This window comes from Phocoena phocoena, unplaced genomic scaffold, assembly GCF_963924675.1.
Source record: "Phocoena phocoena unplaced genomic scaffold, mPhoPho1.1 SCAFFOLD_270, whole genome shotgun sequence".
Taxonomy (NCBI): domain Eukaryota; kingdom Metazoa; phylum Chordata; class Mammalia; order Artiodactyla; family Phocoenidae; genus Phocoena; species Phocoena phocoena.
The window spans coordinates 97,501-117,000 of record NW_027077516.1 but is presented as its reverse complement, the minus strand read 5'-3'; the positions used below and the strand labels follow the sequence as shown (position 1 = coordinate 117,000).

The 19,500-nt window shown below is 76.7% G+C and overlaps 19 non-coding genes and 1 pseudogene across 19 annotated transcripts; all 20 read right to left on the bottom strand.

Annotated features, from left to right (window-relative positions):
- LOC136143381 (5S ribosomal RNA) lies at window positions 1–98 on the bottom strand (annotated as a pseudogene; the record flags this gene model as incomplete).
- Window positions 99–998: 900 nt separating this feature from the next.
- LOC136143404 (5S ribosomal RNA) lies at window positions 999–1,117 on the bottom strand. Its single transcript, XR_010657995.1, has one exon. It is a non-coding gene; the product is annotated as a 5S ribosomal RNA (ribosomal RNA).
- A 902-nt stretch (window positions 1,118–2,019) lies between these two features.
- LOC136143347 (5S ribosomal RNA) lies at window positions 2,020–2,139 on the bottom strand. Its single transcript, XR_010657959.1, has one exon. It is a non-coding gene; the product is annotated as a 5S ribosomal RNA (ribosomal RNA).
- Window positions 2,140–3,040: 901 nt separating this feature from the next.
- On the bottom strand, window positions 3,041–3,159 carry LOC136143403 (5S ribosomal RNA). The gene has a single exon (XR_010657994.1). It is a non-coding gene; the product is annotated as a 5S ribosomal RNA (ribosomal RNA).
- An 899-nt stretch (window positions 3,160–4,058) lies between these two features.
- Window positions 4,059–4,176, bottom strand: LOC136143331 (5S ribosomal RNA). The gene has a single exon (XR_010657944.1). It is a non-coding gene; the product is annotated as a 5S ribosomal RNA (ribosomal RNA).
- Window positions 4,177–5,077: 901 nt separating this feature from the next.
- On the bottom strand, window positions 5,078–5,196 carry LOC136143402 (5S ribosomal RNA). Its single transcript, XR_010657993.1, has one exon. It is a non-coding gene; the product is annotated as a 5S ribosomal RNA (ribosomal RNA).
- A 900-nt stretch (window positions 5,197–6,096) lies between these two features.
- LOC136143401 (5S ribosomal RNA) lies at window positions 6,097–6,215 on the bottom strand. Its single transcript, XR_010657992.1, has one exon. It is a non-coding gene; the product is annotated as a 5S ribosomal RNA (ribosomal RNA).
- A 901-nt stretch (window positions 6,216–7,116) lies between these two features.
- LOC136143400 (5S ribosomal RNA) lies at window positions 7,117–7,235 on the bottom strand. Its single transcript, XR_010657991.1, has one exon. It is a non-coding gene; the product is annotated as a 5S ribosomal RNA (ribosomal RNA).
- A 901-nt stretch (window positions 7,236–8,136) lies between these two features.
- LOC136143399 (5S ribosomal RNA) lies at window positions 8,137–8,255 on the bottom strand. The gene has a single exon (XR_010657990.1). It is a non-coding gene; the product is annotated as a 5S ribosomal RNA (ribosomal RNA).
- Window positions 8,256–9,156: 901 nt separating this feature from the next.
- On the bottom strand, window positions 9,157–9,275 carry LOC136143398 (5S ribosomal RNA). The gene has a single exon (XR_010657989.1). It is a non-coding gene; the product is annotated as a 5S ribosomal RNA (ribosomal RNA).
- Window positions 9,276–10,176: 901 nt separating this feature from the next.
- LOC136143396 (5S ribosomal RNA) lies at window positions 10,177–10,295 on the bottom strand. Its single transcript, XR_010657987.1, has one exon. It is a non-coding gene; the product is annotated as a 5S ribosomal RNA (ribosomal RNA).
- Window positions 10,296–11,196: 901 nt separating this feature from the next.
- Window positions 11,197–11,315, bottom strand: LOC136143395 (5S ribosomal RNA). The gene has a single exon (XR_010657986.1). It is a non-coding gene; the product is annotated as a 5S ribosomal RNA (ribosomal RNA).
- A 901-nt stretch (window positions 11,316–12,216) lies between these two features.
- On the bottom strand, window positions 12,217–12,335 carry LOC136143394 (5S ribosomal RNA). The gene has a single exon (XR_010657985.1). It is a non-coding gene; the product is annotated as a 5S ribosomal RNA (ribosomal RNA).
- Window positions 12,336–13,236: 901 nt separating this feature from the next.
- On the bottom strand, window positions 13,237–13,355 carry LOC136143393 (5S ribosomal RNA). The gene has a single exon (XR_010657984.1). It is a non-coding gene; the product is annotated as a 5S ribosomal RNA (ribosomal RNA).
- A 901-nt stretch (window positions 13,356–14,256) lies between these two features.
- On the bottom strand, window positions 14,257–14,375 carry LOC136143392 (5S ribosomal RNA). Its single transcript, XR_010657983.1, has one exon. It is a non-coding gene; the product is annotated as a 5S ribosomal RNA (ribosomal RNA).
- A 901-nt stretch (window positions 14,376–15,276) lies between these two features.
- Window positions 15,277–15,395, bottom strand: LOC136143410 (5S ribosomal RNA). Its single transcript, XR_010658001.1, has one exon. It is a non-coding gene; the product is annotated as a 5S ribosomal RNA (ribosomal RNA).
- Window positions 15,396–16,319: 924 nt separating this feature from the next.
- On the bottom strand, window positions 16,320–16,438 carry LOC136143391 (5S ribosomal RNA). The gene has a single exon (XR_010657982.1). It is a non-coding gene; the product is annotated as a 5S ribosomal RNA (ribosomal RNA).
- A 901-nt stretch (window positions 16,439–17,339) lies between these two features.
- LOC136143390 (5S ribosomal RNA) lies at window positions 17,340–17,458 on the bottom strand. The gene has a single exon (XR_010657981.1). It is a non-coding gene; the product is annotated as a 5S ribosomal RNA (ribosomal RNA).
- Window positions 17,459–18,359: 901 nt separating this feature from the next.
- Window positions 18,360–18,478, bottom strand: LOC136143389 (5S ribosomal RNA). Its single transcript, XR_010657980.1, has one exon. It is a non-coding gene; the product is annotated as a 5S ribosomal RNA (ribosomal RNA).
- Window positions 18,479–19,379: 901 nt separating this feature from the next.
- LOC136143388 (5S ribosomal RNA) lies at window positions 19,380–19,498 on the bottom strand. Its single transcript, XR_010657979.1, has one exon. It is a non-coding gene; the product is annotated as a 5S ribosomal RNA (ribosomal RNA).
- Between the last annotated feature and the right edge of the window lie 2 nt (window positions 19,499–19,500).

Here is a 19,500-nt window from a genome sequence, read left to right as displayed (position 1 = left end):
CCAGGCGGTCTCCCATCCAAGTACTAACCAGGCCCGACCCTGCTTAGCTTCCGAGATCAGACGAGATCGGGCGCGTTCAGGGTGGTATGGCCGTAGACGGGGCGGGGACCGCGGGCTGCCTCTTGAGGCCCAGTTGCGCTGGCGCTGGCGCCTTAGGGCCAGCCAGCCCGGCGGTCAGCCCGCCCAGGCAGGGGGAACGGACGTCTCGGGTATCGGGCGGTGGCGGAGGGTTTGGCCACCACCTCCCAGCCGAGGGCCGGCGTGACCCAGCAAACCCTTCGGCGCTTGGCGCCCCGCCCAAGATCCCGCACGTCGCTCACAGGGACGTGGCCCCGGAGGCTTCGGGGCCCGGGGCCCGCGGTCCCTGGGCATCGCCCCTGCCCGCCCACGCGGCGCTAGGCCGCAGCCCGGCCGCAGCCCGGGCCGGCCCTGCTGCCGACAGCAGCTGGCCCGAAGCCACTGGGAGCCACCATTGCGTCGCCACGGCCCCTCAGCCCCGGCAAGGCCACCCTTGCCCGCACACCACCCGCCGAGCTCAGGAGCCCGCCCCTGGTGGCCGGCAGGCCCGGGGAAGCGGCCCCGGCCCTCGATCCCCGCTCCCGCACCCGGCCGCGGCGACACGGCGGAGGCGGGGCTTCTGCCGGAGGGAGCTGTGGCGGGACACACCGGCGCACAGGTGGCGGCAGCGGGGCTGGGCGCCAGTGGGGGCGGCCAGGTGCAGGTCGAGGGGCTCGCTGGCCGAAAGGACGGCAACCGGGCCCGCGGCGGATTCTGGGTCCGGGCCAGCCACCCCGGGAGCGTCCGGGGTGCGGCTGCCTTCCGGGGCCGCCTTCTGGCCGCCCGGCCGGCCGGGCCGGCGGGGAGCGGCCCCTCCGGCGCACGCGCGCCGTGGTGGGAGGGGCCTGAGGAGGTGGGGCCTGCAGCGGGGCCCGGCGGGGGCGGAGCCGGCGGCCACCGCCCGCGGGCGAGTAAAGGAGAAGGCGGAGCGGGAGGCAAAAAGCCTACAGCACCCGGTATTCCCAGGCGGTCTCCCATCCAAGTACTAACCAGGCCCGACCCTGCTTAGCTTCCGAGATCAGACGAGATCGGGCGCGTTCAGGGTGGTATGGCCGTAGACGGGGGCGGGGACCGCGGGCTGCCTCTTGAGGCCCAGTTGCGCTGGCGCTGGCGCCTTAGGGCCAGCCAGCCCGGCGGTCAGCCCGCCCAGGCAGGGGGAACGGACGTCTCGGGTATCGGGCGGTGGCGGAGGGTTTGGCCACCACCTCCCAGCCGAGGGCCGGCGTGACCCAGCAAACCCTTCGGCGCTTGGCGCCCCGCCCAAGATCCCGCACGTCGCTCACAGGGACGTGGCCCCGGAGGCTTCGGGGCCCGGGGCCCGCGGTCCCTGGGGCATCGCCCCTGCCCGCCCACGCGGCGCTAGGCGCAGCCCGGCCGCAGCCCGGGCCGGCCCTGCTGCCCGACAGCAGCTGGCCCGAAGCCACTGGGAGCCACCATTGCGTCGCCACGGCCCCTCAGCCCCGGCAAGGCCACCCTTGCCCGCACACCACCCGCCGAGCTCAGGAGCCCGCCCCTGGTGGCCGGCAGGCCCGGGGAAGCGGCCCCGGCCCTCGATCCCGCTCCCGCACCCGGCCGCGGCGACACGGCGGAGGCGGGGCTTCTGCCGGAGGGAGCTGTGGCGGGACACACCGGCGCACAGGTGGCGGCAGCGGGGCTGGGCGCCAGTGGGGGCGGCCAGGTGCAGGTCGAGGGGCTCGCTGGCCGAAAGGACGGCAACCGGGCCCGCGGCGGATTCTGGGTCCGGGCCAGCCACCCCGGGGAGCGTCCGGGGTGCGGCTGCCTTCCGGGGCCGCCTTCTGGCCGCCCGGCCGGCCGGGCCGGCGGGGAGCGGCCCCTCCGGCGCACGCGCGCCGTGGTGGGAGGGGCCTGAGGAGGTGGGGCCTGCAGCGGGGCCCGGCGGGGGCGGAGCCGGCGGCCACCGCCCGCGGGCGAGTAAAGGAGAAGGCGGAGCGGGAGGCAAAAAGCCTACAGCACCCGGTATTCCCAGGCGGTCTCCCATCCAAGTACTAACCAGGCCCGACCCTGCTTAGCTTCCGAGATCAGACGAGATCGGGCGCGTTTCAGGGTGGTATGGCCGTTTGACGGGGGCGGGGACCGCGGGCTGCCTCTTGAGGCCCAGTTGCGCTGGCGCTGGCGCCTTAGGGCCAGCCAGCCCGGCGGTCAGCCCGCCCAGGCAGGGGGAACGGACGTCTCGGGTATCGGGCGGTGGCGGAGGGTTTGGCCACCACCTCCCAGCCGAGGGCGGCGTGACCCAGCAAACCCTTCGGCGCTTGGCGCCCCGCCCAAGATCCCGCACGTCGCTCACAGGGACGTGGCCCCGGAGGCTTCGGGGCCCGGGGCCCGCGGTCCCTGGGGCATCGCCCCTGCCCGCCCACGCGGCGCTAGGCGCAGCCCGGCCGCAGCCCGGGCCGGCCCTGCTGCCCGACAGCAGCTGGCCCGAAGCCACTGGGAGCCACCATTGCGTCGCCACGGCCCCTCAGCCCCGGCAAGGCCACCCTTGCCCGCACACCACCCGCCGAGCTCAGGAGCCCGCCCCTGGTGGCCGGCAGGCCCGGGGAAGCGGCCCCGGCCCTCGATCCCGCTCCCGCACCCGGCCGCGGCGACACGGCGGAGGCGGGGCTTCTGCCGGAGGGAGCTGTGGCGGGACACACCGGCGCACAGGTGGCGGCAGCGGGGCTGGGCGCCAGTGGGGGCGGCCAGGTGCAGGTCGAGGGGCTCGCTGGCCGAAAGGACGGCAACCGGGCCCGCGGCGGATTCTGGGTCCGGGCCAGCCACCCCGGGAGCGTCCGGGGTGCGGCTGCCTTCCGGGGCCGCCTTCTGGCCGCCCGGCCGGCCGGGCCGGCGGGGAGCGGCCCCTCCGGCGCACGCGCGCCGTGGTGGGAGGGGCCTGAGGAGGTGGGGCCTGCAGCGGGGCCCGGCGGGGGCGGAGCCGGCGGCCACCGCCCGCGGGGCGAGTAAGGAGAAGGCGGAGCGGGAGGCAAAAAGCCTACAGCACCCGGTATTCCCAGGCGGTCTCCCATCCAAGTACTAACCAGGCCCGACCCTGCTTAGCTTCCGAGATCAGACGAGATCGGGCGCGTTCAGGGTGGTATGGCCGTAGACGGGGGCGGGGACCGCGGGCTGCCTCTTGAGGCCCAGTTGCGCTGGCGCTGGCGCCTTAGGGCCAGCCAGCCCGGCGGTCAGCCCGCCCAGGCAGGGGGAACGGACGTCTCGGGTATCGGGCGGTGGCGGAGGGTTTGGCCACCACCTCCCAGCCGAGGGCCGGCGTGACCCAGCAAACCCTTCGGCGCTTGGCGCCCCGCCCAAGATCCCGCACGTCGCTCACAGGGACGTGGCCCCGGAGGCTTCGGGGCCCGGGGCCCGCGGTCCCTGGGGCATCGCCCCTGCCCGCCCACGCGGCGCTAGGCGCAGCCCGGCCGCAGCCGGGCCGGCCCTGCTGCCCGACAGCAGCTGGCCCGAAGCCACTGGGAGCCACCATTGCGTCGCCACGGCCCCTCAAGCCCCGGCAAGGCCACCCTTGCCCGCACACCACCCGCCGAGCTCAGGAGCCCGCCCCTGGTGGCCGGCAGGCCCGGGGAAGCGGCCCCGGCCCTCGATCCCGCTCCCGCACCCGGCCGCGGCGACACGGCGGAGGCGGGGCTTCTGCCGGAGGGAGCTGTGGCGGGACACACCGGCGCACAGGTGGCGGCAGCGGGGCTGGGCGCCAGTGGGGGCGGCCAGGTGCAGGTCGAGGGGCTCGCTGGCCGAAAGGACGGCAACCGGGCCCGCGGCGGATTCTGGGTCCGGGCCAGCCACCCCGGGAGCGTCCGGGGTGCGGCTGCCTTCCGGGGCCGCCTTCTGGCCGCCCGGCCGGCCGGGCCGGCGGGAGCGGCCCTCCGGCGCACGCGCGCCGTGGTGGGAGGGGCCTGAGGAGGTGGGGCCTGCAGCGGGGCCCGGCGGGGGCGGAGCCGGCGGCCACCGCCCGCGGGCGAGTAAAGGAGAAGGCGGAGCGGGAGGCAAAAAGCCTACAGCACCCGGTATTCCAGGCGGTCTCCCATCCAAGTACTAACCAGGCCCGACCCTGCTTAGCTTCCGAGATCAGACGAGATCGGGCGCGTTCAGGGTGGTATGGCCGTAGACGGGGCGGGGACCGCGGGCTGCCTCTTGAGGCCCAGTTGCGCTGGCGCTGGCGCCTTAGGGCCAGCCAGCCCGGCGGTCAGCCCGCCCAGGCAGGGGGAACGGACGTCTCGGGTATCGGGCGGTGGCGGAGGTTTGGCCACCACCTCCCCGAGCCGAGGGCCGGCGTGACCCAGCAAACCCTTCGGCGCTTGGCGCCCCGCCCAAGATCCCGCACGTCGCTCACAGGGACGTGGCCCCGGAGGCTTCGGGGCCCGGGGCCCGCGGTCCCTGGGGCATCGCCCCTGCCCGCCCACGCGGCGCTAGGCGCAGCCCGGCCGCAGCCCGGGCCGGCCCTGCTGCCCGACAGCAGCTGGCCCGAAGCCACTGGGAGCCACCATTGCGTCGCCACGGCCCCTCAGCCCCGGCAAGGCCACCCTTGCCCGCACACCACCCGCCGAGCTCAGGAGCCCGCCCCTGGTGGCCGGCAGGCCCGGGGAAGCGGCCCCGGCCCTCGATCCCGCTCCCGCACCCGGCCGCGGCGACACGGCGGAGGCGGGGCTTCTGCCGGAGGGAGCTGTGGCGGGACACACCGGCGCACAGGTGGCGGCAGCGGGGCTGGGCGCCAGTGGGGGCGGCCAGGTGCAGGTCGAGGGGCTCGCTGGCCGAAAGGACGGCAACCGGGCCCGCGGCGGATTCTGGGTCCGGGCCAGCCACCCCGGGAGCGTCCGGGGTGCGGCTGCCTTCCGGGGCCGCCTTCTGGCCGCCCGGCCGGCCGGGCCGGCGGGGAGCGGCCCCTCCGGCGCACGCGCGCCGTGGTGGGAGGGGCCTGAGGAGGTGGGGCCTGCAGCGGGGCCCGGCGGGGGCGGAGCCGGCGGCCACCGCCCGCGGGCGAGTAAAGGAGAAGGCGGAGCGGGAGGCAAAAAGCCTACAGCACCCGGTATTCCCAGGCGGTCTCCCATCCAAGTACTAACCAGGCCCGACCCTGCTTAGCTTCCGAGATCAGACGAGATCGGGCGCGTTCAGGGTGGTATGGCCGTAGACGGGGGCGGGGACCGCGGGCTGCCTCTTGAGGCCCAGTTGCGCTGGCGCTGGCGCCTTAGGGCCAGCCAGCCCGGCGGTCAGCCCGCCCAGGCAGGGGGAACGGACGTCTCGGGTATCGGGCGGTGGCGGAGGGTTTGGCCACCACCTCCCAGCCGAGGGCCGGCGTGACCCAGCAAACCCTTCGGCGCTTGGCGCCCCGCCCAAGATCCCGCACGTCGCTCACAGGGACGTGGCCCCGGAGGCTTCGGGGCCCGGGGCCCGCGGTCCCTGGGGCATCGCCCCTGCCCGCCCACGCGGCGCTAGGCGCAGCCCGGCCGCAGCCCGGGCCGGCCCTGCTGCCCGACAGCAGCTGGCCCGAAGCCACTGGGAGCCACCATTGCGTCGCCACGGCCCCTCAGCCCCGGCAAGGCCACCCTTGCCCGCACACCACCCGCCGAGCTCAGGAGCCCGCCCCTGGTGGCCGGCAGGCCCGGGGAAGCGGCCCCGGCCCTCGATCCCGCTCCCGCACCCGGCCGCGGCGACACGGCGGAGGCGGGGCTTCTGCCGGAGGGAGCTGTGGCGGGACACACCGGCGCACAGGTGGCGGCAGCGGGGCTGGGCGCCAGTGGGGCGGCCAGGTGCAGGTCGAGGGGCTCGCTGGCCGAAAGGACGGCAACCGGGCCCGCGGCGGATTCTGGGTCCGGGCCAGCCACCCCGGGAGCGTCCGGGGTGCGGCTGCCTTCCGGGGCCGCCTTCTGGCCGCCCGGCCGGCCGGGCCGGCGGGGAGCGGCCCCTCCGGCGCACGCGCGCCGTGGTGGGAGGGGCCTGAGGAGGTGGGGCCTGCAGCGGGGCCCGGCGGGGGCGGAGCCGGCGGCCACCGCCCGCGGGCGAGTAAAGGAGAAGGCGGAGCGGGAGGCAAAAAGCCTACAGCACCCGGTATTCCCAGGCGGTCTCCCATCCAAGTACTAACCAGGCCCGACCCTGCTTAGCTTCCGAGATCAGACGAGATCGGGCGCGTTCAGGGTGGTATGGCCGTAGACGGGGGCGGGGACCGCGGGCTGCCTCTTGAGGCCCAGTTGCGCTGGCGCTGGCGCCTTAGGGCCAGCCAGCCCGGCGGTCAGCCCGCCCAGGCAGGGGGAACGGACGTCTCGGGTATCGGGCGGTGGCGGAGGGTTTGGCCACCACCTCCCAGCCGAGGGCCGGCGTGACCCAGCAAACCCTTCGGCGCTTGGCGCCCCGCCCAAGATCCCGCACGTCGCTCACAGGGACGTGGCCCCGGAGGCTTCGGGGCCCGGGGCCCGCGGTCCCTGGGGCATCGCCCCTGCCCGCCCACGCGGCGCTAGGCGCAGCCCGGCCGCAGCCCGGGCCGGCCCTGCTGCCCGACAGCAGCTGGCCCGAAGCCACTGGGAGCCACCATTGCGTCGCCACGGCCCCTCAGCCCCGGCAAGGCCACCCTTGCCCGCACACCACCCGCCGAGCTCAGGAGCCCGCCCCTGGTGGCCGGCAGGCCCGGGGAAGCGGCCCCGGCCCTCGATCCCGCTCCCGCACCCGGCCGCGGCGACACGGCGGAGGCGGGGCTTCTGCCGGAGGGAGCTGTGGCGGGACACACCGGCGCACAGGTGGCGGCAGCGGGGCTGGGCGCCAGTGGGGGCGGCCAGGTGCAGGTCGAGGGGCTCGCTGGCCGAAAGGACGGCAACCGGGCCCGCGGCGGATTCTGGGTCCGGGCCAGCCACCCCGGGAGCGTCCGGGGTGCGGCTGCCTTCCGGGGCCGCCTTCTGGCCGCCCGGCCGGCCGGGCCGGCGGGGAGCGGCCCCTCCGGCGCACGCGCGCCGTGGTGGGAGGGGCCTGAGGAGGTGGGGCCTGCAGCGGGGCCCGGCGGGGGCGGAGCCGGCGGCCACCGCCCGCGGGCGAGTAAAGGAGAAGGCGGAGCGGGAGGCAAAAAGCCTACAGCACCCGGTATTCCCAGGCGGTCTCCCATCCAAGTACTAACCAGGCCCGACCCTGCTTAGCTTCCGAGATCAGACGAGATCGGGCGCGTTCAGGGTGGTATGGCCGTAGACGGGGGCGGGGACCGCGGGCTGCCTCTTGAGGCCCAGTTGCGCTGGCGCTGGCGCCTTAGGGCCAGCCAGCCCGGCGGTCAGCCCGCCCAGGCAGGGGGAACGGACGTCTCGGGTATCGGGCGGTGGCGGAGGGTTTGGCCACCACCTCCCAGCCGAGGGCCGGCGTGACCCAGCAAACCCTTCGGCGCTTGGCGCCCCGCCCAAGATCCCGCACGTCGCTCACAGGGACGTGGCCCCGGAGGCTTCGGGGCCCGGGGCCCGCGGTCCCTGGGGCATCGCCCCTGCCCGCCCACGCGGCGCTAGGCGCAGCCCGGCCGCAGCCCGGGCCGGCCCTGCTGCCCGACAGCAGCTGGCCCGAAGCCACTGGGAGCCACCATTGCGTCGCCACGGCCCCTCAGCCCCGGCAAGGCCACCCTTGCCCGCACACCACCCGCCGAGCTCAGGAGCCCGCCCCTGGTGGCCGGCAGGCCCGGGGAAGCGGCCCCGGCCCTCGATCCCGCTCCCGCACCCGGCCGCGGCGACACGGCGGAGGCGGGGCTTCTGCCGGAGGGAGCTGTGGCGGGACACACCGGCGCACAGGTGGCGGCAGCGGGGCTGGGCGCCAGTGGGGGCGGCCAGGTGCAGGTCGAGGGGCTCGCTGGCCGAAAGGACGGCAACCGGGCCCGCGGCGGATTCTGGGTCCGGGCCAGCCACCCCGGGAGCGTCCGGGGTGCGGCTGCCTTCCGGGGCCGCCTTCTGGCCGCCCGGCCGGCCGGGCCGGCGGGGAGCGGCCCCTCCGGCGCACGCGCGCCGTGGTGGGAGGGGCCTGAGGAGGTGGGGCCTGCAGCGGGGCCCGGCGGGGGCGGAGCCGGCGGCCACCGCCCGCGGGCGAGTAAAGGAGAAGGCGGAGCGGGAGGCAAAAAGCCTACAGCACCCGGTATTCCCAGGCGGTCTCCCATCCAAGTACTAACCAGGCCCGACCCTGCTTAGCTTCCGAGATCAGACGAGATCGGGCGCGTTCAGGGTGGTATGGCCGTAGACGGGGGCGGGGACCGCGGGCTGCCTCTTGAGGCCCAGTTGCGCTGGCGCTGGCGCCTTAGGGCCAGCCAGCCCGGCGGTCAGCCCGCCCAGGCAGGGGGAACGGACGTCTCGGGTATCGGGCGGTGGCGGAGGGTTTGGCCACCACCTCCCAGCCGAGGGCCGGCGTGACCCAGCAAACCCTTCGGCGCTTGGCGCCCCGCCCAAGATCCCGCACGTCGCTCACAGGGACGTGGCCCCGGAGGCTTCGGGGCCCGGGGCCCGCGGTCCCTGGGGCATCGCCCCTGCCCGCCCACGCGGCGCTAGGCGCAGCCCGGCCGCAGCCCGGGCCGGCCCTGCTGCCCGACAGCAGCTGGCCCGAAGCCACTGGGAGCCACCATTGCGTCGCCACGGCCCCTCAGCCCCGGCAAGGCCACCCTTGCCCGCACACCACCCGCCGAGCTCAGGAGCCCGCCCCTGGTGGCCGGCAGGCCCGGGGAAGCGGCCCCGGCCCTCGATCCCGCTCCCGCACCCGGCCGCGGCGACACGGCGGAGGCGGGGCTTCTGCCGGAGGGAGCTGTGGCGGGACACACCGGCGCACAGGTGGCGGCAGCGGGGCTGGGCGCCAGTGGGGGCGGCCAGGTGCAGGTCGAGGGGCTCGCTGGCCGAAAGGACGGCAACCGGGCCCGCGGCGGATTCTGGGTCCGGGCCAGCCACCCCGGGAGCGTCCGGGGTGCGGCTGCCTTCCGGGGCCGCCTTCTGGCCGCCCGGCCGGCCGGGCCGGCGGGGAGCGGCCCCTCCGGCGCACGCGCGCCGTGGTGGGAGGGGCCTGAGGAGGTGGGGCCTGCAGCGGGGCCCGGCGGGGGCGGAGCCGGCGGCCACCGCCCGCGGGCGAGTAAAGGAGAAGGTGGAGCGGGAGGCAAAAAGCCTACAGCACCCGGTATTCCCAGGCGGTCTCCCATCCAAGTACTAACCAGGCCCGACCCTGCTTAGCTTCCGAGATCAGACGAGATCGGGCGCGTTCAGGGTGGTATGGCCGTAGACGGGGGCGGGGACCGCGGGCTGCCTCTTGAGGCCCAGTTGCGCTGGCGCTGGCGCCTTAGGGCCAGCCAGCCCGGCGGTCAGCCCGCCCAGGCAGGGGGAACGGACGTCTCGGGTATCGGGCGGTGGCGGAGGGTTTGGCCACCACCTCCCAGCCGAGGGCCGGCGTGACCCAGCAAACCCTTCGGCGCTTGGCGCCCCGCCCAAGATCCCGCACGTCGCTCACAGGGACGTGGCCCCGGAGGCTTCGGGGCCCGGGGCCCGCGGTCCCTGGGGCATCGCCCCTGCCCGCCCACGCGGCGCTAGGCGCAGCCCGGCCGCAGCCCGGGCCGGCCCTGCTGCCCGACAGCAGCTGGCCCGAAGCCACTGGGAGCCACCATTGCGTCGCCACGGCCCCTCAGCCCCGGCAAGGCCACCCTTGCCCGCACACCACCCGCCGAGCTCAGGAGCCCGCCCCTGGTGGCCGGCAGGCCCGGGGAAGCGGCCCCGGCCCTCGATCCCGCTCCCGCACCCGGCCGCGGCGACACGGCGGAGGCGGGGCTTCTGCCGGAGGGAGCTGTGGCGGGACACACCGGCGCACAGGTGGCGGCAGCGGGGCTGGGCGCCAGTGGGGGCGGCCAGGTGCAGGTCGAGGGGCTCGCTGGCCGAAAGGACGGCAACCGGGCCCGCGGCGGATTCTGGGTCCGGGCCAGCCACCCCGGGAGCGTCCGGGGTGCGGCTGCCTTCCGGGGCCGCCTTCTGGCCGCCCGGCCGGCCGGGCCGGCGGGGAGCGGCCCCTCCGGCGCACGCGCGCCGTGGTGGGAGGGGCCTGAGGAGGTGGGGCCTGCAGCGGGGCCCGGCGGGGGCGGAGCCGGCGGCCACCGCCCGCGGGCGAGTAAAGGAGAAGGCGGAGCGGGAGGCAAAAAGCCTACAGCACCCGGTATTCCCAGGCGGTCTCCCATCCAAGTACTAACCAGGCCCGACCCTGCTTAGCTTCCGAGATCAGACGAGATCGGGCGCGTTCAGGGTGGTATGGCCGTAGACGGGGGCGGGGACCGCGGGCTGCCTCTTGAGGCCCAGTTGCGCTGGCGCTGGCGCCTTAGGGCCAGCCAGCCCGGCGGTCAGCCCGCCCAGGCAGGGGGAACGGACGTCTCGGGTATCGGGCGGTGGCGGAGGGTTTGGCCACCACCTCCCAGCCGAGGGCCGGCGTGACCCAGCAAACCCTTCGGCGCTTGGCGCCCCGCCCAAGATCCCGCACGTCGCTCACAGGGACGTGGCCCCGGAGGCTTCGGGGCCCGGGGCCCGCGGTCCCTGGGGCATCGCCCCTGCCCGCCCACGCGGCGCTAGGCGCAGCCCGGCCGCAGCCCGGGCCGGCCCTGCTGCCCGACAGCAGCTGGCCCGAAGCCACTGGGAGCCACCATTGCGTCGCCACGGCCCCTCAGCCCCGGCAAGGCCACCCTTGCCCGCACACCACCCGCCGAGCTCAGGAGCCCGCCCCTGGTGGCCGGCAGGCCCGGGGAAGCGGCCCCGGCCCTCGATCCCGCTCCCGCACCCGGCCGCGGCGACACGGCGGAGGCGGGGCTTCTGCCGGAGGGAGCTGTGGCGGGACACACCGGCGCACAGGTGGCGGCAGCGGGGCTGGGCGCCAGTGGGGGCGGCCAGGTGCAGGTCGAGGGGCTCGCTGGCCGAAAGGACGGCAACCGGGCCCGCGGCGGATTCTGGGTCCGGGCCAGCCACCCCGGGAGCGTCCGGGGTGCGGCTGCCTTCCGGGGCCGCCTTCTGGCCGCCCGGCCGGCCGGGCCGGCGGGGAGCGGCCCCTCCGGCGCACGCGCGCCGTGGTGGGAGGGGCCTGAGGAGGTGGGGCCTGCAGCGGGGCCCGGCGGGGGCGGAGCCGGCGGCCACCGCCCGCGGGCGAGTAAAGGAGAAGGCGGAGCGGGAGGCAAAAAGCCTACAGCACCCGGTATTCCCAGGCGGTCTCCCATCCAAGTACTAACCAGGCCCGACCCTGCTTAGCTTCCGAGATCAGACGAGATCGGGCGCGTTCAGGGTGGTATGGCCGTAGACGGGGGCGGGGACCGCGGGCTGCCTCTTGAGGCCCAGTTGCGCTGGCGCTGGCGCCTTAGGGCCAGCCAGCCCGGCGGTCAGCCCGCCCAGGCAGGGGGAACGGACGTCTCGGGTATCGGGCGGTGGCGGAGGGTTTGGCCACCACCTCCCAGCCGAGGGCCGGCGTGACCCAGCAAACCCTTCGGCGCTTGGCGCCCCGCCCAAGATCCCGCACGTCGCTCACAGGGACGTGGCCCCGGAGGCTTCGGGGCCCGGGGCCCGCGGTCCCTGGGGCATCGCCCCTGCCCGCCCACGCGGCGCTAGGCGCAGCCCGGCCGCAGCCCGGGCCGGCCCTGCTGCCCGACAGCAGCTGGCCCGAAGCCACTGGGAGCCACCATTGCGTCGCCACGGCCCCTCAGCCCCGGCAAGGCCACCCTTGCCCGCACACCACCCGCCGAGCTCAGGAGCCCGCCCCTGGTGGCCGGCAGGCCCGGGGAAGCGGCCCCGGCCCTCGATCCCGCTCCCGCACCCGGCCGCGGCGACACGGCGGAGGCGGGGCTTCTGCCGGAGGGAGCTGTGGCGGGACACACCGGCGCACAGGTGGCGGCAGCGGGGCTGGGCGCCAGTGGGGGCGGCCAGGTGCAGGTCGAGGGGCTCGCTGGCCGAAAGGACGGCAACCGGGCCCGCGGCGGATTCTGGGTCCGGGCCAGCCACCCCGGGAGCGTCCGGGGTGCGGCTGCCTTCCGGGGCCGCCTTCTGGCCGCCCGGCCGGCCGGGCCGGCGGGGAGCGGCCCCTCCGGCGCACGCGCGCCGTGGTGGGAGGGGCCTGAGGAGGTGGGGCCTGCAGCGGGGCCCGGCGGGGGCGGAGCCGGCGGCCACCGCCCGCGGGCGAGTAAAGGAGAAGGCGGAGCGGGAGGCAAAAAGCCTACAGCACCCGGTATTCCCAGGCGGTCTCCCATCCAAGTACTAACCAGGCCCGACCCTGCTTAGCTTCCGAGATCAGACGAGATCGGGCGCGTTCAGGGTGGTATGGCCGTAGACGGGGGCGGGGACCGTGGGCTGCCTCTTGAGGCCCAGTTGCGCTGGCGCTGGCGCCTTAGGGCCAGCCAGCCCGGCGGTCAGCCCGCCCAGGCAGGGGGAACGGACGTCTCGGGTATCGGGCGGTGGCGGAGGGTTTGGCCACCACCTCCCAGCCGAGGGCCGGCGTGACCCAGCAAACCCTTCGGCGCTTGGCGCCCCGCCCAAGATCCCGCACGTCGCTCACAGGGACGTGGCCCCGGAGGCTTCGGGGCCCGGGGCCCGCGGTCCCTGGGGCATCGCCCCTGCCCGCCCACGCGGCGCTAGGCGCAGCCCGGCCGCAGCCCGGGCCGGCCCTGCTGCCCGACAGCAGCTGGCCCGAAGCCACTGGGAGCCACCATTGCGTCGCCACGGCCCCTCAGCCCCGGCAAGGCCACCCTTGCCCGCACACCACCCGCCGAGCTCAGGAGCCCGCCCCTGGTGGCCGGCAGGCCCGGGGAAGCGGCCCCGGCCCTCGATCCCGCTCCCGCACCCGGCCGCGGCGACACGGCGGAGGCGGGGCTTCTGCCGGAGGGAGCTGTGGCGGGACACACCGGCGCACAGGTGGCGGCAGCGGGGCTGGGCGCCAGTGGGGGCGGCCAGGTGCAGGTCGAGGGGCTCGCTGGCCGAAAGGACGGCAACCGGGCCCGCGGCGGATTCTGGGTCCGGGCCAGCCACCCCGGGAGCGTCCGGGGTGCGGCTGCCTTCCGGGGCCGCCTTCTGGCCGCCCGGCCGGCCGGGCCGGCGGGGAGCGGCCCCTCCGGCGCACGCGCGCCGTGGTGGGAGGGGCCTGAGGAGGTGGGGCCTGCAGCGGGGCCCGGCGGGGGCGGAGCCGGCGGCCACCGCCCGCGGGCGAGTAAAGGAGAAGGCGGAGCGGGAGGCAAAAAGCCTACAGCACCCGGTATTCCCAGGCGGTCTCCCATCCAAGTACTAACCAGGCCCGACCCTGCTTAGCTTCCGAGATCAGACGAGATCGGGCGCGTTCAGGGTGGTATGGCCGTAGACGGGGGCGGGGACCGCGGGCTGCCTCTTGAGGCCCAGTTGCGCTGGCGCTGGCGCCTTAGGGCCAGCCAGCCCGGCGGTCAGCCCGCCCAGGCAGGGGGAACGGACGTCTCGGGTATCGGGCGGTGGCGGAGGGTTTGGCCACCACCTCCCAGCCGAGGGCCGGCGTGACCCAGCAAACCCTTCGGCGCTTGGCGCCCCGCCCAAGATCCCGCACGTCGCTCACAGGGACGTGGCCCCGGAGGCTTCGGGGCCCGGGGCCCGCGGTCCCTGGGGCATCGCCCCTGCCCGCCCACGCGGCGCTAGGCGCAGCCCGGCCGCAGCCCGGGCCGGCCCTGCTGCCCGACAGCAGCTGGCCCGAAGCCACTGGGAGCCACCATTGCGTCGCCACGGCCCCTCAGCCCCGGCAAGGCCACCCTTGCCCGCACACCACCCGCCGAGCTCAGGAGCCCGCCCCTGGTGGCCGGCAGGCCCGGGGAAGCGGCCCCGGCCCTCGATCCCGCTCCCGCACCCGGCCGCGGCGACACGGCGGAGGCGGGGCTTCTGCCGGAGGGAGCTGTGGCGGGACACACCGGCGCACAGGTGGCGGCAGCGGGGCTGGGCGCCAGTGGGGGCGGCCAGGTGCAGGTCGAGGGGCTCGCTGGCCGAAAGGACGGCAACCGGGCCCGCGGCGGATTCTGGGTCCGGGCCAGCCACCTCGGGAGCGTCCGGGGTGCGGCTGCCTTCCGGGGCCGCCTTCTGGCCGCCCGGCCGGCCGGGCCGGCGGGGAGCGGCCCCTCCGGCGCACGCGCGCCGTGGTGGGAGGGGCCTGAGGAGGTGGGGCCTGCAGCGGGGCCCGGCGGGGGCGGAGCCGGCGGCCACCGCCCGCGGGCGAGTAAAGGAGAAGGCGGAGCGGGAGGCAAAAAGCCTACAGCACCCGGTATTCCCAGGCGGTCTCCCATCCAAGTACTAACCAGGCCCGACCCTGCTTAGCTTCCGAGATCAGACGAGATCGGGCGCGTTCAGGGTGGTATGGCCGTAGACGGGGCCGGGGACCGCGGGCTGCCTCTTGAGGCCCAGTTGCGCTGGCGCTGGCGCCTTAGGGCCAGCCAGCCCGGCGGTCAGCCCGCCCAGGCAGGGGGAACGGACGTCTCGGGTATCGGGCGGTGGCGGAGGGTTTGGCCACCACCTCCCAGCCGAGGGCCGGCGTGACCCAGCAAACCCTTCGGCGCTTGGCGCCCCGCCCAAGATCCCGCACGTCGCTCACAGGGACGTGGCCCCGGAGGCTTCGGGGCCCGGGGCCCGCGGTCCCTGGGGCATCGCCCCTGCCCGCCCACGCGGCGCTAGGCGCAGCCCGGCCGCAGCCCGGGCCGGCCCTGCTGCCCGACAGCAGCTGGCCCGAAGCCACTGGGAGCCACCATTGCGTCGCCACGGCCCCTCAGCCCCGGCAAGGCCACCCTTGCCCGCACACCACCCGCCGAGCTCAGGAGCCCGCCCCTGGTGGCCGGCAGGCCCGGGGAAGCGGCCCCGGCCCTCGATCCCGCTCCCGCACCCGGCCGCGGCGACACGGCGGAGGCGGGGCTTCTGCCGGAGGGAGCTGTGGCGGGACACACCGGCGCACAGGTGACGGCAGCGGGGCTGGGCGCCAGTGGGGGCGGCCAGGTGCAGGTCGAGGGGCTCGCTGGCCGAAAGGACGGCAACCGGGCCCGCGGCGGATTCTGGGTCCGGGCCAGCCACCCCGGGAGCGTCCGGGGTGCGGCTGCCTTCCGGGGCCGCCTTCTGGCCGCCCGGCCGGCCGGGCCGGCGGGGAGCGGCCCCTCCGGCGCACGCGCGCCGTGGTGGGAGGGGCCTGAGGAGGTGGGGCCTGCAGCGGGGCCCGGCGGGGGCGGAGCCGGCGGCCACCGCCCGCGGGCGAGTAAAGGAGAAGGCGGAGCGGGAGGCAAAAAGCCTACAGCACCCGGTATTCCCAGGCGGTCTCCCATCCAAGTACTAACCAGGCCCGACCATGCTTAGCTTCCGAGATCAGACGAGATCGGGCGCGTTCAGGGTGGTATGGCCGTAGACGGGGGCGGGGACCGCGGGCTGCCTCTTGAGGCCCAGTTGCGCTGGCGCTGGCGCCTTAGGGCCAGCCAGCCCGGCGGTCAGCACGCCCCGGCGGGACCCCGCCGCCCGCCCAGGCAGGGGGAACGGACGTCTCGGGTATCGGGCGGTGGCGGAGGGTTTGGCCACCACCTCCCAGCCGAGGGCCGGCGTGACCCAGCAAACCCTTCGGCGCTTGGCGCCCCGCCCAAGATCCCGCACGTCGCTCACAGGGACGTGGCCCCGGAGGCTTCGGGGCCCGGGGCCCGCGGTCCCTGGGGCATCGCCCCTGCCCGCCCACGCGGCGCTAGGCGCAGCCCGGCCGCAGCCCGGGCCGGCCCTGCTGCCCGACAGCAGCTGGCCCGAAGCCACTGGGAGCCACCATTGCGTCGCCACGGCCCCTCAGCCCCGGCAAGGCCACCCTTGCCCGCACACCACCCGCCGAGCTCAGGAGCCCGCCCCTGGTGGCCGGCAGGCCCGGGGAAGCGGCCCCGGCCCTCGATCCCGCTCCCGCACCCGGCCGCGGCGACACGGCGGAGGCGGGGCTTCTGCCGGAGGGAGCTGTGGCGGGACACACCGGCGCACAGGTGGCGGCAGCGGGGCTGGGCGCCAGTGGGGGCGGCCAGGTGCAGGTCGAGGGGCTCGCTGGCCGAAAGGACGGCAACCGGGCCCGCGGCGGATTCTGGGTCCGGGCCAGCCACCCCGGGAGCGTCCGGGGTGCGGCTGCCTTCCGGGGCCGCCTTCTGGCCGCCCGGCCGGCCGGGCCGGCGGGGAGCGGCCCCTCCGGCGCACGCGCGCCGTGGTGGGAGGGGCCTGAGGAGGTGGGGCCTGCAGCGGGGCCCGGCGGGGGCGGAGCCGGCGGCCACCGCCCGCGGGCGAGTAAAGGAGAAGGCGGAGCGGGAGGCAAAAAGCCTACAGCACCCGGTATTCCCAGGCGGTCTCCCATCCAAGTACTAACCAGGCCCGACCCTGCTTAGCTTCCGAGATCAGACGAGATCGGGCGCGTTCAGGGTGGTATGGCCGTAGACGGGGGCGGGGACCGCGGGCTGCCTCTTGAGGCCCAGTTGCGCTGGCGCTGGCGCCTTAGGGCCAGCCAGCCCGGCGGTCAGCCCGCCCAGGCAGGGGGAACGGACGTCTCGGGTATCGGGCGGTGGCGGAGGGTTTGGCCACCACCTCCCAGCCGAGGGCCGGCGTGACCCAGCAAACCCTTCGGCGCTTGGCGCCCCGCCCAAGATCCCGCACGTCGCTCACAGGGACGTGGCCCCGGAGGCTTCGGGGCCCGGGGCCCGCGGTCCCTGGGGCATCGCCCCTGCCCGCCCACGCGGCGCTAGGCGCAGCCCGGCCGCAGCCCGGGCCGGCCCTGCTGCCCGACAGCAGCTGGCCCGAAGCCACTGGGAGCCACCATTGCGTCGCCACGGCCCCTCAGCCCCGGCAAGGCCACCCTTGCCCGCACACCACCCGCCGAGCTCAGGAGCCCGCCCCTGGTGGCCGGCAGGCCCGGGGAAGCGGCCCCGGCCCTCGATCCCGCTCTCGCACCCGGCCGCGGCGACACGGCGGAGGCGGGGCTTCTGCCGGAGGGAGCTGTGGCGGGACACACCGGCGCACAGGTGGCGGCAGCGGGGCTGGGCGCCAGTGGGGGCGGCCAGGTGCAGGTCGAGGGGCTCGCTGGCCGAAAGGACGGCAACCGGGCCCGCGGCGGATTCTGGGTCCGGGCCAGCCACCCCGGGAGCGTCCGGGGTGCGGCTGCCTTCCGGGGCCGCCTTCTGGCCGCCCGGCCGGCCGGGCCGGCGGGGAGCGGCCCCTCCGGCGCACGCGCGCCGTGGTGGGAGGGGCCTGAGGAGGTGGGGCCTGCAGCGGGGCCCGGCGGGGGCGGAGCCGGCGGCCACCGCCCGCGGGCGAGTAAAGGAGAAGGCGGAGCGGGAGGCAAAAAGCCTACAGCACCCGGTATTCCCAGGCGGTCTCCCATCCAAGTACTAACCAGGCCCGACCCTGCTTAGCTTCCGAGATCAGACGAGATCGGGCGCGTTCAGGGTGGTATGGCCGTAGACGGGGGCGGGGACCGCGGGCTGCCTCTTGAGGCCCAGTTGCGCTGGCGCTGGCGCCTTAGGGCCAGCCAGCCCGGCGGTCAGCCCGCCCAGGCAGGGGGAACGGACGTCTCGGGTATCGGGCGGTGGCGGAGGGTTTGGCCACCACCTCCCAGCCGAGGGCCGGCGTGACCCAGCAAACCCTTCGGCGCTTGGCGCCCCGCCCAAGATCCCGCACGTCGCTCACAGGGACGTGGCCCCGGAGGCTTCGGGGCCCGGGGCCCGCGGTCCCTGGGGCATCGCCCCTGCCCGCCCACGCGGCGCTAGGCGCAGCCCGGCCGCAGCCCGGGCCGGCCCTGCTGCCCGACAGCAGCTGGCCCGAAGCCACTGGGAGCCACCATTGCGTCGCCACGGCCCCTCAGCCCCGGCAAGGCCACCCTTGCCCGCACACCACCCGCCGAGCTCAGGAGCCCGCCCCTGGTGGCCGGCAGGCCCGGGGAAGCGGCCCCGGCCCTCGATCCCGCTCCCGCACCCGGCCGCGGCGACACGGCGGAGGCGGGGCTTCTGCCGGAGGGAGCTGTGGCGGGACACACCGGCGCACAGGTGGCGGCAGCGGGGCTGGGCGCCAGTGGGGGCGGCCAGGTGCAGGTCGAGGGGCTCGCTGGCCGAAAGGACGGCAACCGGGCCCGCGGCGGATTCTGGGTCCGGGCCAGCCACCCCGGGAGCGTCCGGGGTGCGGCTGCCTTCCGGGGCCGCCTTCTGGCCGCCCGGCCGGCCGGGCCGGCGGGGAGCGGCCCCTCCGGCGCACGCGCGCCGTGGTGGGAGGGGCCTGAGGAGGTGGGGCCTGCAGCGGGGCCCGGCGGGGGCGGAGCCGGCGGCCACCGCCCGCGGGCGAGTAAAGGAGAAGGTGGAGCGGGAGGCAAAAAGCCTACAGCACCCGGTATTCCCAGGCGGTCTCCCATCCAAGTACTAACCAGGCCCGACCCTGCTTAGCTTCCGAGATCAGACGAGATCGGGCGCGTTCAGGGTGGTATGGCCGTAGACGGGGGCGGGGACCGCGGGCTGCCTCTTGAGGCCCAGTTGCGCTGGCGCTGGCGCCTTAGGGCCAGCCAGCCCGGCGGTCAGCCCGCCCAGGCAGGGGGAACGGACGTCTCGGGTATCGGGCGGTGGCGGAGGGTTTGGCCACCACCTCCCAGCCGAGGGCCGGCGTGACCCAGCAAACCCTTCGGCGCTTGGCGCCCCGCCCAAGATCCCGCACGTCGCTCACAGGGACGTGGCCCCGGAGGCTTCGGGGCCCGGGGCCCGCGGTCCCTGGGGCATCGCCCCTGCCCGCCCACGCGGCGCTAGGCGCAGCCCGGCCGCAGCCCGGGCCGGCCCTGCTGCCCGACAGCAGCTGGCCCGAAGCCACTGGGAGCCACCATTGCGTCGCCACGGCCCCTCAGCCCCGGCAAGGCCACCCTTGCCCGCACACCACCCGCCGAGCTCAGGAGCCCGCCCCTGGTGGCCGGCAGGCCCGGGGAAGCGGCCCCGGCCCTCGATCCCGCTCCCGCACCCGGCCGCGGCGACACGGCGGAGGCGGGGCTTCTGCCGGAGGGAGCTGTGGCGGGACACACCGGCGCACAGGTGGCGGCAGCGGGGCTGGGCGCCAGTGGGGGCGGCCAGGTGCAGGTCGAGGGGCTCGCTGGCCGAAAGGACGGCAACCGGGCCCGCGGCGGATTCTGGGTCCGGGCCAGCCACCCCGGGAGCGTCCGGGGTGCGGCTGCCTTCCGGGGCCGCCTTCTGGCCGCCCGGCCGGCCGGGCCGGCGGGGAGCGGCCCCTCCGGCGCACGCGCGCCGTGGTGGGAGGGGCCTGAGGAGGTGGGGCCTGCAGCGGGGCCCGGCGGGGGCGGAGCCGGCGGCCACCGCCCGCGGGCGAGTAAAGGAGAAGGCGGAGCGGGAGGCAAAAAGCCTACAGCACCCGGTATTCCCAGGCGGTCTCCCATCCAAGTACTAACCAGGCCCGACCCTGCTTAGCTTCCGAGATCAGACGAGATCGGGCGCGTTCAGGGTGGTATGGCCGTAGACGG